Raw genomic sequence first — 18833 nt, forward strand, 5'->3', positions numbered from 1 at the left:
ATATTATTCTACATGAATATTTATATGATATACATGAATTTATATTTTTTTAAAGAAATAGAAGGTCCTATTATTCACATGGATACATAATTTTACCTATTCTCAATTCTGCTTAAAATCATTACCATAATGGTCATATGTTTTCAACTATATGATTATGAAAACTTTTTTGCAAAGTAGCTGTAATTTAAAAGTCACTTGATCAGATACTAGAGGTAGAAATATATATTTCCCCAGGATTTTATATTGTAACAGTACTATTTAGTTTGTCCCTAACTAAATCCATAAGGTAACAGTAAAACATACCTTCATAAATGTCCTTTTATATTTATGATTACAAGTGAGGCTGTATAGATTTCACAGGTTTATCAAACATTTGTGGTTTATCCCTTTAATTGCATTTGTAGACAGTATTGACCAATCTAAGCAAATGGTGCTTTGTATTTTGTGAATTTAGGGGTTCCTCAATGTCTGTTTTGCATAGTCTAATTAGCTCTATGTGATTATTTCCTCAGAAAACATTCAAACTACACTTGTTTTGTTTTTTTTTCTCCTTTCATATTAACATTTCTACATAGCAGTTAAATAAATCAACTTCCGTAACATCCTTTAATAGTTTAGTTATTCATATTTCTATTTTAAAGTTTATTTACAATTTTATTTTTAAATTTCTCATTTAATTAAAAAACAGTAATTTACAGATCATTGATAGGTAAGTCTTAGGCATACACTATTCCAACAACAATCCCACCACCAGTGTCTACTTCCCTCTACCAGTGACCCCTCCCCCACACATACACTCCATCCACCTGCCACCCTGACAGGCACATTTGAAATTTCTGTGGTGTTAGCTTAAATCTCATGTTTTCAGTGTTGTTGAGTCTGTGCTTTGGATGTATAGCTAAATCACTATCCCACATCCCCAGTTCATATTTACTTTAATAAGTTTGGTTGTTCAGTTGTTTGTTTTGAACTAGACCTAGCAGTGCTCAGGGACCTCACTTCCATCAGTGCTCAGAGAAGCATGCAGTGCTGAATATTGACCTGGGCCTCCCACACGGGATCATGCCACTGAACTCATCCCTCAGGAAATAGACGCCATCTTTTACCATGCATAATGACTTCAGTACTCATATATTTGTATTTTACTTTACTTATTTTTATTTTATTAATACATGTTTTATATTCATAAAAACATTAATGCCTTTTAGTTAATCATAATTTATTCATAGGTACACTTGACTTTTTCAGTACAAAATTACATCCTTTGGGATCCAAGAGATAATACAACTCAAAGGGTGCTTGCCTTGGACACAGCTGTCCTGTGTTTGATCCCCAGCGCCCTGTAATGTCCTCTGAGCCCTGGCAAGAGATATCCCTGAGCATAGAGCCAGGAGTAAGCTTTGAATAATGTTGTTTGTGCTCCAAAAGCCCGAAAAAAATTACTTGAATAAATTGCTGATTTTTTAAATCACTTTATTTCTTTCATCATGTTTCGTTGCAAATCTCAGACTCTTTTTTGTTCGGTTGGGTTTGGGGCCACACCCTAAGGTGCTCAGGGCTTACTCCTACTCCCTATTCAGAGATTACTCCTGGTGGCCTCACGGGGCCGTATGGGATGTCTGAGATTGAACCTGGATCAGCTGCATGCAAGGAAATCACCTTCCCACTATACTATAGCTCTGTCCTAGATCTCAGCTTCTTAAATCAAACTTGAATAGAGATTAAGGCAACTAACACCCTTATCTCATTCCCATTATATTGAAAATTTTTTTGTTATTAAGCAATGAGTATAATATACATGTACTCTAATTTTTGTGACTGCTTTCTTATCATTTATATCTCATTACATTCCTATTTTACAAAGAATGTCCATAAATGTATGGTGAAATTTATATTTTTTATTTCTTTAATGCTTAAAATATTGAATTTCTCTTCTAACTTGTTTTGAGATAAAGCAGACCAATTTAATTAATTAATTTACTCTTAACTACAGAGAGGAAGTTTCTAATTTTCAGTTGTTCTTTATTAGTGGATTTGACTCATTCACATTTTGTTTAGGTTCCTGTATCTGTGTTTATCAGACTTCTTTTTAATCTTTATCTCTTATATAGTCTACTTTGAGTATGAAGATTGTGCTGACTTCGTAGAATGAGACAAAACCACTGTTTGTTATTCTTTGGGGAAGTTTGTGTGCTTTATCGTCCTTAAAAGCTTTATGATCCTTAAAAGTTTAGGATAACTCAAAATTAAAGCTGTCTGGATCTCCTGGGTGTTTTTGTTTTGTTTTTCTTTGAGTTAGAAATCACCAATGTTGCATGTATTTTATTTTTTGATTTTCAATTTGTATCAAAATTAATTTGTTGGAGTGTGCTAGGTACCCAAAGTTCACACCTAGAGCCAGAGTGCAACCATGACAGGCCACAGCTAATGTTAAGTGTTGACTAGGCCTAAGTTTCTGTTTCCCAGAAACTGAACTTGAAATTTCTGGTAAGGAACTGCTAGATCATCTGACTGGTCATGAGGGGTCACTATGTCCATTCTCTGGAACAACCAGAAACTGACTGTTATCAAATGTTGACTAATAGCTGACCACTGTTGCTTGGTCACTGCTATCACAGTACTTGCCCAACCTTGGGACCGATATAAACTGCTTGCACTTGGAGGTCGGAGTCACTACCAAGAGTTCACTTTGCGCGTGAGATAGTTGACCCCAGTTAACTGGAATAAAACTCCTTTGCACTTGCAGTACTGTCTTTCTGACTGTGTCATTCACGCCGTGACCCAAAAACCCGGGTACAACATTTGGGGGCTCGTCCTCCTGGATCTTGGATGAACATACACAGATCTTAGAACAGTACGGGCTTCTTCTAAAAGAAAAAAATCCGTGTTCACTCAGGGGAGGTCTCATTGAGACCTAGAGGCCTGAGTGAAGGAACCCAGGGGCAGTCACGTAGAGACTGAGAGGCCTGGGGCTCAGGGACAGTCTCCTTGAGACTGAGGGGCCTGAGTGAAAGGGAATCTGACCAAGATCAGACATTTACTGGGGCTCTGACTCCACCAGTTGCACGGGAGGGTCAACAAGAGCCGAGAGTGAAGGGAGCCGTCCCTGACACTCCTGGGCCTGCAAGATCTATGTGGGCTACGTTCAGTAGGTTCTCGGGGCAGTCAGATCTGGAAAGGTTTCTCGTGCACACAGCTGGCATTTTTCACTGTTTGTCATTTCCGTGTCAGATTTTGTGGACCTCTGGTGTAGTGTATCTTATTGCCACTCTGCTTTTGCCTCCCCCTGTCCTCATTATGGGTCAGACTCAGTCTACTCCATTTTCACTTTTGACTGACCATTTCAGCAATTTCAGGTTCAGGGGCAACAACCTCTTGGTGTTGAAAGAGGTGAAGAAAGGTTAAGTGATAACTCTGTTCTGAAGAATGGCCAGCCTTCAACGTTAGCTGGCTAGCAGAAGGTATTTTTGATCTGGGGACCATTCTAAAAAGTTAAAGGTAAAGTTTTCTTTCCAAGACCTGAAGGACACTTGGCCCAGGTCCCTTACATCCTGCTCTGGTAGGAGCTGGTTGAGAGACCCTGCCTGGTTAAAAATAACTTCTATCTTCAGTGCATCGTGGTCTGAAAAATTAGTTGATACAAATTTCTATCTTCCTGATTCTATTGAGGTCTGTTTTGTGACCCAGCATGTGTTTTATTTTGGAAAATGTTCTGTGTGCACTGGAAAAAAATGTGTATTCTTTCTTTTGGGGATGCAAAGCCCTGTATAGATCTATTAGTCCTCTCTCTTCTATCTCTTCCTTCAAAGCCAGTGTTTCCTTGCTGAGCTTTAATCTTGTTGATCTATCTAGAGGTGATAGGGCACTGTTGAAGTCTCCAATTACTATTGTATTGCTAGCAATATCCTTGTTAAGATCTGTTAGCAGTTGTTTTAAGTATTTAGCTGGTCCCTCATTAGGTGCATACACATTTAGGAGTGTGATTTCTTCCTGCTGAATATATCGCTTGATTAGTAAAAAATGACCTTCCTGTCCCTTCTAATATTTTTTCAATCTGAAATCTATGTTGTCGGATGCTAGTATGGCTACCCCAGCTTTTTTGAGGAAGTTTTTGCTTGTAAGATTGTTTTCCATCCTTTGACTCTGAGTCTGCGTTTGCTCTGATTATTCAGATGTGTTTCTTGTAGGCAGCAAAATTTTGGATTTAGTTTTCGAATCCATTTTGCCACTCAGTGTCTTTTAATCAGTGCATTTAGACCATTGATATTTAGAGAGATTATTGTCATGAGGTTTTGTGTCATCTTTCTGTAGGGGTTTGTTGTGCTTGTAGCGGTTTTTCTTATCTCACAGTAACCCCTTTAGTCCTTCTTTTAAGTTTGGTTTTGAGTCTATGAAGTTCCTGAGCTGCTTTTTATCCATGAAATAGTGTATCATTCCTTCTAATTTAAATGAGAGTTTAGCCGGATAAAGTATTTTTGGTGAAGCATTCATTTCATTGAGTTTTTTCACTTTATCCCACCATTGTTTTCAGTCTTGGAGGGTTTCCTCTGACAGGTCTGCTGTAAATCTAAGGGGTGCTCCTTTGTATGTGATTTCCTTCTTTGACCTTGCTGCCTGCAGTATTGTGTCTCTATCCACAACATCCATCATTCTGACTATGATATGTCTTGGAGTCTTTTTATTAGGGTCTCTTTTAGCTGGCACATTTTGGGCTCCTTGGATCTGGATGCCTGCATTCTTCAGCTCTGGGAATTTCTTAGCAATGATGTCTTTAACTGTGGTTTTTTTCATTGGGGTTACTTCCCTGTCTTTCTGGTACTCCGATGATTCTTATGTTTTTCCTCTTGATGTCATCCCCAAGGACTCTGATTCGCCCTAGAGCTATTTTGAGGCCTTTTGCCATTGTTTGTTATTGCCTGTAAGCTTTCTGCAGCGTATCTTCAAGCTCACTGATTCTGTCTTCGTCTATAGCCATTCTACTGTTGAGGGCACCTACTGAGTTTTTTATTTCATCTACCGATTTCTTTATTCATGTCACTTCTTTTTCTAGCTTTGAAATCCCTGCTCTCATTTCTTCCTGTATTTTCTTGGTGGACCATTCCATTGCTTCGTTCATATCTCCCATTAATTTTATTAGATGTCCGTTCCGTGGTTATTTTGAGTTCATTGAACATCTTCAACATTTCATCTCTGAATTCTTTATCTGAGAGATGGTATTTGTGGGTAACCCCTGATGGGGCTTCTGGAATCTTTCATTCCTTCTCTCCTATTGGTGAGGATTTTTGCTATTTCTTCATATTGTTATGGAACTATAGAGGTGGAGCCTTCCAGCTCCTATCTCTATTCCCTCTTGCTGCAAGAGTGGATTCTGGATGAGCTAAGTCAATAATGGTGTCCTTTTTCCTCTTCTAGAATACTTCCTTACTCTCAGGCACTCCTCCTGGTTTATGTGAGGCCTCTTGTGAAGATTTGGAGGATATGCTCTTTTTATAAAGGGCTTGTGCAGCTTCATGTGTTCACTGATAGTTTTGGTGAAATTAGAATAGGTTGATGGACTACTGTCACCTGAAACCATAAACCTTCTGTTGAGGCCATGCCCTCAGCCACCTGTTGGGGGAAGTGGCGGAGCTCCTTTGGGTGGGCAGGGCTGGAAGGGTCCCACAAACCTGTTGGGAAAGTGGTGGAGCAAAGGAGCACAAAGGGGCACCTGGGCAGGAAACCAGGGTCCTAGGGGCTGCACGGATACTGCGCTGGTCCAGTGGGGCAGCACCTGTTCCTGCCTGGTTAAATGGGACATGCGTGCCAAAAGTAGATAATGGACCAAACAAGATGACCTCTAAGTGTCTGTGTTACAAGCCATAATGCCCAAAAGTAGAGAGAGAGAGTATGGGGAATATTGTCTGCCATGGAGGCAGAGGGAGGGTGGGAAAGGGGAAGTATACCAGGGATATTGGTGGTGGGGAATGTGCACTGGTGGAGGGATGGGTGTTTGATCATTGTGTGATTGTAACCCAAACATGAAAGCTTGTAACTACCTCACAGTGATTCAATAAAAAACATTTTTTTAAAGTGTGTTGTGATGTTTTACTCCCAGGCTCTGCCATGCAGATGAAATACTCTCAGTCGCTTGCCACAACGGGTAGGGCATTTGCCTTGTATGCGGCCAACATGGGTTCAATTTTTCCGTCTCTCTTGGAGAGTCTGGCAAGCTACCGAGAGTATCCCGCCCTCATTGCAGTCTGGCAAGCTACCCATGGGGTATTCGATATGCCAAAAACAGTAACAAGTCTCACAATGGAGATGCTACTGGTGCCCGCTCGAGTAAATCGATGAACAATGGGAAAACAGTGCTACAGTGCTACAATATCCTGTGAAACAGTACAGAAATAAAATTAAGCTATTTAGTTTAATAATGGAGGTATAGAGGCCCTGAACATGACCCCCTCACGTTTGAGCCCCAGTATTCCATATGGTCTTCCGAGCACTGCTTGGAGTGATCCCTCAGTACAGAACCAAATGTAAGTCTCGATCACCACCACGTGGTCTCCAAAGTAAAACAAAATCAGGACTTAGGGATAAAGATAATGAAAAAGAAAATAGTGAACTAATCAGTGTGTGTGTTATTCAAATAGCCAATGTTAACTACTGTTGATTGAAGCACAAGACAGTTCCTAAGAAGCTGTGTGACATATCTTAATATCATTTCAATAGGAAAGAAGATACATGATAAAATAGAAACTTCATGATAAAATAGAAGGGATCAGCAAAGTAGAACTAGAGAAGCAATTTCTACAATTATACAAATTAGTAAAGATACAACTCCTAATATAAGGAAAAGTTAAGGATGAATGCTCTTGTTACTTTACTGTTTCAATTGAGCTCCTTGCCAAGGCAAGAAGACAAGACAAAGAAATAAAAGTAATAAAACTCAGAAAGCAAGAAGCAGAACTTTGTTGCAGATGACCAAGTTGCAAAAATTCTAAGCAAATCCCCAAAAAGTCAGTGCAAGATCAGTGTATGAAAACTAAATTATAGGTCTATTTACAAAGATAATATTAAATGAAACATATAGGTATCAAATATATGATATATTCAGAAATAAATCTAAAAAATTAGTGTGTAATACTGTATACCAAAAACTATGAAGAACTACAGGGAAAATATGCATAATATATCTAAAGCAGCATTTCTCAGGAGGACCTCCTGTTGGCCCCAAGATATTCCAAGGAAGTCATAGGTAAATGTTGCATAGATGTGGTGGAAACGGGTTAGTGATGTCTACAGCATGGAACTAGGAAGTAAGATGAGAAGAGAGATCATGGGTGAAAAAGTTTGAAAAACTGCTCTGCTCTGTTGAAGCTCTGCTCTGCTTCTGTTGAAGCATTCTTCAACGTTTTTCAGGACTGGCAGTTATAATCAAAATGGGAGAGTAGAAGTTTTCAACATTTCCGTATCTGTAGTTTTGCACCAGTGCAGACCATTGGCTGAAGACTACTGCTCTATAATATAATTTGGCTCTCTTGGAACCTGATTGATAATTTAGTAGACTTTTCTCTTGACTCATATATTCTATCCCGTCATTTGTTTTATTAACAGCAATGCATTGCTTGTCTCAAGTTCTAGAATGAAACTCTTAGCATGCATGCCAAATTCATGTCAGTTAAGTTGATTATCTCTCATCTATGAAACTTTGTTTCCCTGTGTATTTGGAGTTTAAATGGTAAACCCATATTTGACATTACCTGAGAGAATATTTTAGAACTGAACGTTGGTTCCTGCAGTGAAAGTACATTTTTCTTCTGCCAGTACCTCAAGGCTCTACCAGCTTGAGATCACTTTAAAATAAATTCTCAGCTTGAGGTATTTTGGTTCAGCCAGGTAATATAAATTCAGGCTAGCTATAGTTACACACTCTCAAGGGAGAGTATTCCCCCCCTCTTCTAAGTGCCATGGTTCATAAAAGACAATTTTCTTTATAGTCTCCGGAAAGGAGATTAAATGTTTCTATTCCCTTGTGGCACTGACAGTGTAATCCTTTAATGTTGCAGATTACGTGTCTCTCCTATAAGACTGTATTATTGGCAGATACTGAACTTTGTTTCCTTTACCTCTGAGGTGTGATATTAGAAGTATTGATCAAATGTACCCAGCTTTGAAAGTTTGCCCAAGGTTAAAGACCATTTTCCTTGGTTTACTCATCTTGCTGGATTTATGCCTTCATTTAGTTATTGTCCTCTGAGTATAAAGTCTCTACCAAACCCTCTCACTGCTGATATACAAAATGAAGAAGAAAGTTTACATGAGATGGCTTGGCTAATTTATTGGTAGCATTATTTGAGTGTCAGTTTCTTAGCCTGTTAAGGGAAGAGAGAAAAGAGTCTAAGTCAAAATAATGCTAAGCATTTTCAGAGTTAGAGAGTGTTGGCACACTTCCCTCCCGAAAACAGGTCATTAAAGATAGGAATTGAGGTACAGGTAAAAGAAAGTCTAAACGAGCAATAGAAACTCATTGATGATGGAATTTAAAAAATTGCACAAAACGTAGTTTTTCATATTTTTCCAAAACTCAACATGCTCTCATACTATCTAGCAATTTGAAATACTTGATATCTACCCAAGACATTTGAAAATTTATGTCTACTCCAAATCTCACACACAAATGGTTATGACAGCTTTATTCAGACTTTCTAAAAATGTAGAAGCAGGGCCAGAGAGCTAGTACAGCGGGTAAGACTCTCGACTTGCACAAGGCTGCTTTCCTTATATGTGACTGACCCAGGTCCAATCCCCAGCACCCCATATGGTTTCCTGAGCCCTGCCAGGAAAACTCCCTGAGCCCAGAACCAGTTGTAAACCCTGAGCATATGTATGGACCCAAAATAAACCAATAAAAGAAGAAGAAAAAGAAAAAGCAATTAAGATGCTCATCAGTGACTGGCTAAATAAATCATAGTAAATTCTAACAACAGAATATTGTTATTGCATCTTAAAAAATAAGTCATAAAAAGACAGGAAGAAATTTATATTCCTATTACTAAGTGAAATAAGACAGTCTGGGAAGTCTATATACTGTATGTTCAGGCATTCTGGGTAAAAAAAATCAGAAAAACTAGATCTGTTTAGTGTTAATGGAGAGGGAGGCATGAATAGATAATGCACAGATGATTTTTTTGGTCAGTGAAAATATATGATATATAATGGTTGTTATATGCTGTTATGGACTGGAGCAATAGCACAGCGGGTAGGGCGTTCACCTTGCATGTGGCCGACCCAGGTTCAATTCCTCCACCCATCTCGGAGAGCCCAGCAAGCTACCGAGAGTATCTCACCTGCACGACAGAGCCTGGAAAGCTATCCTTGGCATATTTGATATGCCAAAAACAGTAACAACAAATCTCACAATAGAGACATTACTGGCACCCGCTTGAGCAAATCGATGAGCAATGGGATGACAGTGTTGACAGTTATATGTTACATATATTATACGTCCAACATAGTATTGCTTCAAGTAAGTCCAAATATGGATTTGGGATAATAATATTGTGACAGTATAGTTTTACTGATTGTAACAACCAGACCACCATGATGCTAGATGCTGGTAGTATTTGTGTATATATGTATGTATGTACGTATGTATGTATGTATGTATGTATGTGTGTATGTATGTGTGTATGTATGTATGGACTGGAGTGATAGCACAGCAGGTAGGATGTTTGCTTTGCATGCAACTGACCTGGGTTCTATCCCTCTCAGAGAGCGTGGCAAGCTACAGAGAGTATCCCACTTGCACAGCAAAGCCTGGCAAGTTACACATGGCATATTCGATATGCCAAAAACAGTAACAACAGGTCTCAAAATGGAGACATTACTGGTGCCCACTCGAGCAAATCAATGAACAATGGGACAACAGTGCTATGTATGCATGTATATAATCAGGAAATATAGAGAAATTCTTGTAACTGCTGCTCAACTTTTCCATGATCCTGAAATTGCCCTAAAAATAAATCAGTTTTAAAACGTGAAAGAATATATTAATGCCTTTCCAAAATTCACAACTCAGATCCTCTTAGGATGAAAGAAAATTCCTCAAAGAGAGGCAGAATCGTGCATGCAGGATGCTCACTCACTTTCACAGCACGAGTTGCTCCCGGGCGTTTCCCTATAGCATGTTGCAAGGATGAGCAATTGAATGCCAATTTTGATTAATGCCGTACTGCTTGAGCTGGAAGGATTCGATGAGAAGTGTTGTACAGAACTGTTTGAGGGCTGTTTATCTGGAGTCAGCATGTCTTTTTGCACAGGGTGTTCGTGATGTTCACCCCAGCATTGCATTCTCATTTAGAGAAGCTCCCTGTGGTGTTCCTTTTAAGCCATAATTTCACTGTGGTAAATTTTCCGCAAAATAAAATGTTGAATCTCAACCATGTTTAAGTGTGTATCTCAAAAGTATTAAACAGATTAATAATAGGTTGCCATCACCATTATCCAAAAACACTTTTTTAATTTTTTTTTTTTGCGTCACACCCGGCGATGCACAGGGGTTGCTCCTGGTTCTACACTCAGGAATTACTCCTGGCGCTGCTCAGGGGACCATATGGGATGCTGGGATTCGAACCCGGGTCAGCCGCGTGCAAGGCAAATGCCCTACCCGCTGTGCTATCGCTCCAGCCCCAGACTTTTTTAATCTTTTAAAACCAAAATTTTTTTATCTATTATATCCCATTTCTCCAACACCGTACTACACAGGCCCTACTTTCTACTTTGTGTGTCTAGCACACCACTCTTAGGTCCTTTTCACCACTCTTATGTTCTTCATCGACTTGGAATTTTACAGAACTTTCTTCCTTTCTAAAAGGGAGCAATAGCACAGCAGGTAGGGTGTTTGCCTTGCATGCGGCCAACCTGGATTCGATATCCAGCATCCCATATGGTCTCCAGAGCACTGCCAGGAGTAATTCCTGAGTGCAGAGTCAGGAGTAATCCCTATGCATCTCCAGGTGTGACCCCAAAAAGAAAATTGAATAGTACTGTGTTGTGGTATATGCCATGTTTTACTTATCTGTTCATCCATAGTCTAGAGCGATAGCACAGCGTTTGCCTTGCACACAGCTGACCCAGGTTCGATTTCTCTGTCCATCTCAGAGAGCCCGGCAAGCTACCGAGAGTATCTCACTCGCATGGCAGAGCCTGGCAAGCTCCCTGTGGCATATTTGATATGCCAAAAACAGTAACAACAAGTCTCACAATGGAGATGTTACTGGTGCCCCCTCAAGCGAATCAATGAACAATGGGAGGAAAGTGCTAAAAGTGCTACATTCATCCATCTGACTTTATCTGAATAAGATCTACATTTTAGTCAGTTATACTGCTGTGGACTAGACTGCTGTAGAGCCAGAGGGATTGCACAGGAGGTAGGGCACTTGTGTTGCACACAGCCCGCCAAGCTCAGGGCCCTGAAACCCCATGCAGTTCCCAGCCCTAGTTGGAGTGATTCCTGAGCACAGAGCCATGAGTACGCCCTGAGCACTTCTGGGTGTAGCCCCAAACCCAAACAATAATAGTAACAACAATACTTCCTATACACAAGAGTATGAAAATATTTCTTCAAGACCTTGTTTTAAATTGTTTGAGGTGTATACCCATAGTAAAATAATTAGATCATAGAGTAATTTTATGTTTCAAATTTGTGAGGAATTGCCATATTGTTTTCCACGTTGCCCAAATTCACATTACTGCTAAATTTAGGTGCTTGGGGGATTCATATTTCTTCATATCTTAACCGAGGTGGTTAGATTCTGTATTATATATGTGCACATATATACATATAGAAGTATACCTATATGTATATATAAACATCTATAAAGCTGTGGTACTAAAAATAAGTTGGTATATCATAGGATTTTTTATTTTACTCATTATAATGATAAATTTCTTTTTATATGCCTATTTGTGAAAATGTGTATGAAATTCTTTTGCTTATTTTTAATTATTTTATTGCTGCTATTATGTTATAGCTTGCCTATATAGTTTTGTTATTAGTATCTTATCATATATGTGATTTGCAATTTTTTCCATTATTTAAGATGCTATTTTATTCTGTTGGTACTAGATTTATACACACAAAATGGTTGGATTTTCATCAGTTCCAGTTTCTTTTTAGTTGTTTTGTATATTGATGTTTTATTTTATTATAATTTTCTTAACATTCTCTATATCTTTAGTTCTTTGAACATCTTTTAGACCGTTGTGTAAAACACTTGGTCTGGTAGAGCTGCTACCCTATCTTTTTCAGGGTCAGTTTCCATGTTGTTCTTTGAATGGGCCATTCTTAGTATACCTGATAATATATTATTCTAAACCAGACTTTAAAATCAAATACTGTGTTAAATCTGGAAGTCAGATTTTCTCTTCATTCCTGAAATTCTTAAGCCAGTTTTGGTTTGTTCTCTATCTCCTTTTTTATTAAGGAACTGTGATTCGGAAAGTTCTTCAGAGTAGAGTTTCAGCTATACAATGTTCCAACACTCATCCCACCATCTGTGTTGAAATATCTATACCAATGACCACAAATTCTTGCCCACTGTCCAACTTACCTTCTTGGCAGGCACAATTTTAAGTTTGGTTGTTATAATTTGAGTGTCATGCTTCCAGTGTTGTTGGCTCTGTAGTTTATATTATATTATATATGCATATACAACACTTCCACGCAAAAATTTCCCAAAACTCCCTGCCCCCTGCTCCTATTATCTGCGATCGACCTCTTCTAATCTCCCCCCCCCGCCCCTTGATATTCATCTCTATACTGATGATCATCTAAGCTACAGTTTAGAGGCTTAAGGCTTGAGGCTGTCTGATGTCTTTTCTGCACATGTGCCTGACTGTAAGTTATATGCAGTGATATTATAGTTTCCTCAGGTATGCAGTTGCTTTTCAATGATCTAGTCTGTACCTTTACCTCCTTAAAGGAAAGAAAGAGGAAAAATCAAAAGGCATGAAAGAGAATATTATTCCTTAGATCCCCTGCAAGACACTTCATCTGGATAATTTGTATCTAACGGGGAGAGAGAGGTATACAGCCCCAGTGGTCACAGACCTTTCCCTGTGTCTGCAGCCAGGAATTAGAGAATTTGTTGCCAACATTTGGAAGACAGGATCCTCTTCGCTTATTCTGGTACCTGCAAATTGCTTCTGGAACACAGGAGCAGCTTTTTGTCACAAGTGTTGACAGTGGTTTTTAAGCAACAGCTATTGTACTAAGCTGAAAATTATCAAAACTAACTGCATTTTTATCATCCATGAGTTTATCTGGAAATTATAAGCCTTTAAGTAGATTCCAGAATTCCAACATATTTATGCCAGTTTAATTGTTTTTAAGGTGTTTTTTTTCTTATATCCGCCAAGTACATCATTTCTGTTGTGTGTTTTTTTGTATTTGAAGATGAGATTAAATGTGTGAAACATTTTGAAACTGTGTCATGTTAGACTTCTATGGTTTTATGGTTTTAAATGAAAGTCTTTAATTTTTGGTTTTGTCACTTCCAAACTCAAAATTTTAGCACTGCTTAGTGGAATAATGTCCAGGAACTTAAGGCCTATTTTTATAATTTTTATAATTTTTGCAGTGCTTTTTAGTTTTATACTTTTAGTCTATCATATATTTCCTAGTTCAATTTTATTTATTCCCCTCACCCCTTCCCTCTGCCTCTCAATTTTATTTTTAAGTTTATACTTTTATAATTCATTTCAATGTTTTAACGGAAATGTGAATCATATATGCACATATATAAATGGATAACTATTTTTACTTTGAAGTTAAAAAGTACAGTGGGAACATTTATGTTTTGCCTTTCAATGTAAAAATTGCATGATTAAAGAGGTAGTATGATAGAATTATTTCCTAATTTTCAGGTATTATTTGCTGTTTTCTCACATATTCTTCATTGGATTCTCCCACAGTATTTGCCAGCAGATATTACTTTTACTTACATTTTACAAATAGCTGAAAAACAGAGAGTTTGAAATATCCAAAAAATTTGATTGATGCTAAGAACAAGCTAATTTTAATACACAGTATTGACTTTTTAGAGAGGGACCTGAGAAAATGCTCATTATAGAGAGAAATATAATTTCCACTGAAGTAGGCTAATATGCCATTTCCCATGCCATTGTGAGATAAATGAGCTTTTGTTGTAATTTTGTAAAAAATATGAGAATTATTATTCTATACAGAATAAAATTTAGAATTTTCTACTGTCTGTAAGGAAAAAAATAGATATTGGTTTGATAGTACAGGCAAAGTATTGTAAAAAGAACTCCAAGGGTTCTTAAACTCCTCTCTTCTTAACAAAAAATTTTAGTTATAAGTCAATTTGAGAATGAATTAGTATATTCACTATAGAAATATCTCCAGCACCTACTCATGAAATAAAAATTGGGTTGAAAATAATTACTAAATTAAATTTGATATTTTGTAGAACAATTCTATTTTGGAGTATTTTTTTAATTTTTTTACTCCTGGAATATTTCTTAAAGTCTAAATTAACCAATTTCATAGCATTGTTTAGCATTATTCTAGATGAACTATAATCTATAATAATTAGCATTATATTTATCATAATATTATATTATATAAATATAATAATATTATATTTATCATAATAATGATTTGTTATTATTACTGACTTTATAAAAATATATTTCTTTAAATATAGTATGTTAAACATAAACATAAAACACTTTACCATAACCTGTGACATCAATAACAGTCTCAACTTTTTATTTCTCTTCAACTAAAACTACATTTAAGCTATAATTAGCAACAGATAAACATAATAAAACCATTATTTCTATAGTATATTTGTCTAGGTTAGATAAGATTTAGTCATATATATATTTAATTTCCCAGACATTTGGGGAGAAATGATTACAGATGACTTTGTAAAAGCAAAATAACTATATTTCAGAGTGTAGAGGTGAGGCAGCTATGTACATCAAAACCATAAGAGTCCAGTGTAGTGTGAACATGTGACCCAAACTGTAAAAAGGAAAAAGTAGAAAAAAAAACGTTTTCTAAGGACACCAAGTTAAGGGAAGGAGGGAACCTTGACTCATTAGAGGATGGGCATTGACACTGGGGATGGGCTTGAAGTGCCTGAGACACAGTTATTAATGGCTTTGTAAGTCACAGTATATAAATATTTTTAAAAGAACCATGGAAAAGTCAACACAAATACAACTTATCACTTACAATGTCATGTATTTTTCTTCACACTGAACTAATGTCAAAGGAAATACTATAAGAAATAGATGAACTCAGAATAAGTAAATAATCCTTCTGTTGCATCTTCCAGGAGTAGCTCATGCCATAACAAGTAGGTAAGGTGGTTAAATTATCTCTCTAACTGTACGTACTTTAATTCAAAAATCTTGGCTCCAATATTTATAGGCTTTCTGTTTCTTTTATCTAACGATTTCTATGTAATTTAATGTACACAGAGATAATTTTCTCTTTGATTAGTATTTCAACTTTTCTGAATATTTCTCAAAGCCCATATTGTTCAGAATTCTTTTATAACTGGATGGGAACCTATGCTCATGTTGGTTTATAAGGATTCAGGATGCATTGTCAACATACTCAGGCACACAATCTTTTATTCGGTTTTTCTGCTCTATTATGAATAAATGGACTGGAGCAATAGCACAGCGGCCAGGGCGTTTGACTTACACGTGATCTACCTGGGTTTGATTCCTCCGTCCCTCTCAGAAAGCCGGCAAGCTACAGAGAGTATCTTGCCCACACGGCAGAGCCTGGCAAGCTTCCCATGACATATTCAACATGCCAAAAATAGTAACAACAAGTTTCACCAATGAAGACGTCACTGGTGCCCGCTCGAGCAAATTGATGAACAATGGGACGACAGTGCTACTGTGTTATTATGAATAAATGCAAGTCATCGTAGCTATATTAACACTGAGTAATGCCAGAAGTACTCTTTCCAGGTGCTTATCACCATATACATCTTTATAAAGTGTAGTTGTGTACTGCTACAATTGCATAATGGACCCTTTCATCCACTTCTGTTAATTCTCCTCTTTTCCCTAATTTTAATTACTTCTTCCCTATGTATATTATCAGAGTTACCTGTAGGCAACAGCACGTCATTTTGCACAGTGTCTGCTAACAGACAGATTAAGTATTCTCCTCTTACCTGGGCTCTATGATGACAGGGGTCGTTGGCCAAGGAGCAGCTTTAATCACCACCTTTGGAAAATCATATCTCTTGCTAAGTTAATTGCTCCATGATTACCATAGAGAACAATCTCCTGACCTTGACTTTATTAGTCTTGAATTTTTACTAGCTGTGCTCCCCAATCCAAATTATTTCCATCTGCTTGTCTTAGTGTAGTACAATTGCTCTCCAGGAATAACTAAGTAAATGAGAATTTCTCATAAGGGATCCCTATGGAACTAATGCCTACACGAACCATCAATCCCAAATGTCAGTAGTGCATTGTAGGCAGTAGAGGAGCTGGGGGGCTGGAATACAGGAACTGGAAGCTTACTTACTGACTCATAATGAGATTAAAATTCTCTTTAGTTGGCTACAATGCAAAGGAAAGAGACCAATCTCTTATTTTCACACACACACACACACACACAAGATGCCAAGTCATCACATTCATCACTGAGAGTTTGTAATAGAGCCTGAAAATTGTTATTTTCAGGAAAGAAACTAAAAATGTACCTTTAAGATTTTTTTACCCCTAGATGCCAGTTTTCTTTATTCAGGATCCATAGTCAGTGTCCCTCTATAATACCAAGTCTGGAAAATGTTTCACTCAACTCTTTAAAAGTTCTGGTCATTCCTGTTCACCATGGTAGATGAAGAGGCTGTCTCCTGTCCTTAGATGACACCTCTGCTCCCACCCGAAGTCTCTTTCTCTAAGAGCCAAGGTCTGAGTTAGTCAATGAAGAAAATTGAAGAATAAACATCCAGTTACAATCTATATTTAAGTTCAATATAATTATTTGAGGACTACTTCTTGACTAAAGACAATGCAATTTTTATTACCAAAAAGAATGATCACAAAAATGTAAAAGATGTGAATTTTTAGTACTTCACAAACGCAGCAAATTTTCATTTAATAAGCTTCCACTTATATATCTTAAATGATAATTTACAATAAAATTTAGAAAATATTATGATTCTTTGAGAGCCAATTTTCTATTTTCTGTCATTTGAAGATTCCTATTCCAACCGATACGTTGAAATGTTTAAAATGCATTTTCTCCCTACTAATATTCTATTCTTTATCTAAAAGTTAATTTGTAGTCTACCTCTATGAAAATCACCTGGAGAGGTTTTAAAATACAGAATCTTGAAATCAGAGAAGTATCTGGGGAGGTAGGATGGTTGCATTCCGTGGAGCTGTCCTTGAACAGTGATCCAGTCTCCAATCCTCAACAACGCATACAATCCCCCGAATGCAGCCAGGGGGCGCTCCTGAACACAGAGCCAATAATAGTCCCTGACCACCCTGAGTATAGCCCAACCCCCACCCCCACCCCCCAAAAAAAATTCCAAAATTAAAATAAAATACAGATTTCTTAGAATGTTTGAGGCCTATAGGTTTAGAATCTTTGACTTTTGAGTACTGGGAATTTGTATTTTTAATGAGCTACATTCAGATGATTCTGCCTCTGGGTGCAATTAATAAATCACGGCATTACTTGTCTAATTCCCGCAGAGCATTTCCAAGCCTGACCAACCACCTTGATCCCTTCAAGCAATGTATTTTAGATACAGGCATTATATATGAGGAAGACAGTCAAGCTGCAGGCAAATAAATAGATAAATAAATAAAGGTGCAACGCTGAGATTCTTCTAACCTTCAGAAATTTAAGAAATATTTGTCTTTTTTTGACTTAAATATACTCATTTTAAAAATAAATTTTTTGAGGATGGAACAAGGTAACATAAGTGAATTTGTTAGTATACTCTATGGTGTCCTATAAGTACAGAATGCTAGGCAAGCAAAGATATAATACAGTGGGTAGTGCTTGTCTCACCCATGGCCAACCTAGATTCAGTCCTGGAATCGCATGTTACCCAAAGCCCTGCTAGGAGTGAGCTCTGTGCCCAGAACCAGGAGTGGGTCCAGAGCACCACAAGGTGTGACCACTGCCCCCTAAAAATATAGAACATTATAGTGTGTCAATTCACTATTCCATATTACTTGCTTTCTTTTTTTCTCTCTTTTGCAATCTGAAAGAACATAAATGATTTTTGAAGGCAAGAATTGGTCAGCTAACCTGTTTGAAATTGCAGCACTAATTGTCTTTCAGTCTTTTCTTTGTAATATATAGTCCCTCATTTATCACAGATAAAAAGTTAATCTCTTTTATTACTAGTCAAGTGACATTCATGTTTTACTTAATTCAGTGTTCATAGCAAGTCTGAGGAAGAAAAATGAGGAATATATATACATATATACATATATTCCTCATTTTATGAAGAATACATATATATATATTCCTCAACTATTTATATATGTATATATACAGTTGGAAAACATAGCACAACTGGTAAATGAAATGTATGATCATTAAGCGCATTTACCTGGGGCTGGAGTGAGTACAGTGGGTAGGATACTTGTCTTGGAACCTGATTTTGATCCCTGGTACCTTATGTGATCCTCCAGCCCTACCAGAAGTGATCCCTAAGCACAGAGCCAGGACTAAGTCTTAAACTTCTGCTGTTTGTGCTCCCCCTCCCCCAAATAATAACCTTAAATTTAAAAATTAACTTTTTAGAAAATAGTATTCTAAG

The 18833-nt window shown here is 37.3% G+C and overlaps 1 protein-coding gene across 4 annotated transcripts in view; it reads left to right on the plus strand.

Moving 5' to 3' along the window:
* Positions 1 to 18833, plus strand: part of MARCHF1 (membrane associated ring-CH-type finger 1) — an 830879-nt gene that overhangs the window by 581812 nt on the left and 230234 nt on the right. The window lies entirely within an intron of this gene.

Source organism: Sorex araneus, chromosome 7, assembly GCF_027595985.1.
Source record: "Sorex araneus isolate mSorAra2 chromosome 7, mSorAra2.pri, whole genome shotgun sequence".
NCBI lineage: Eukaryota > Metazoa > Chordata > Mammalia > Eulipotyphla > Soricidae > Sorex > Sorex araneus.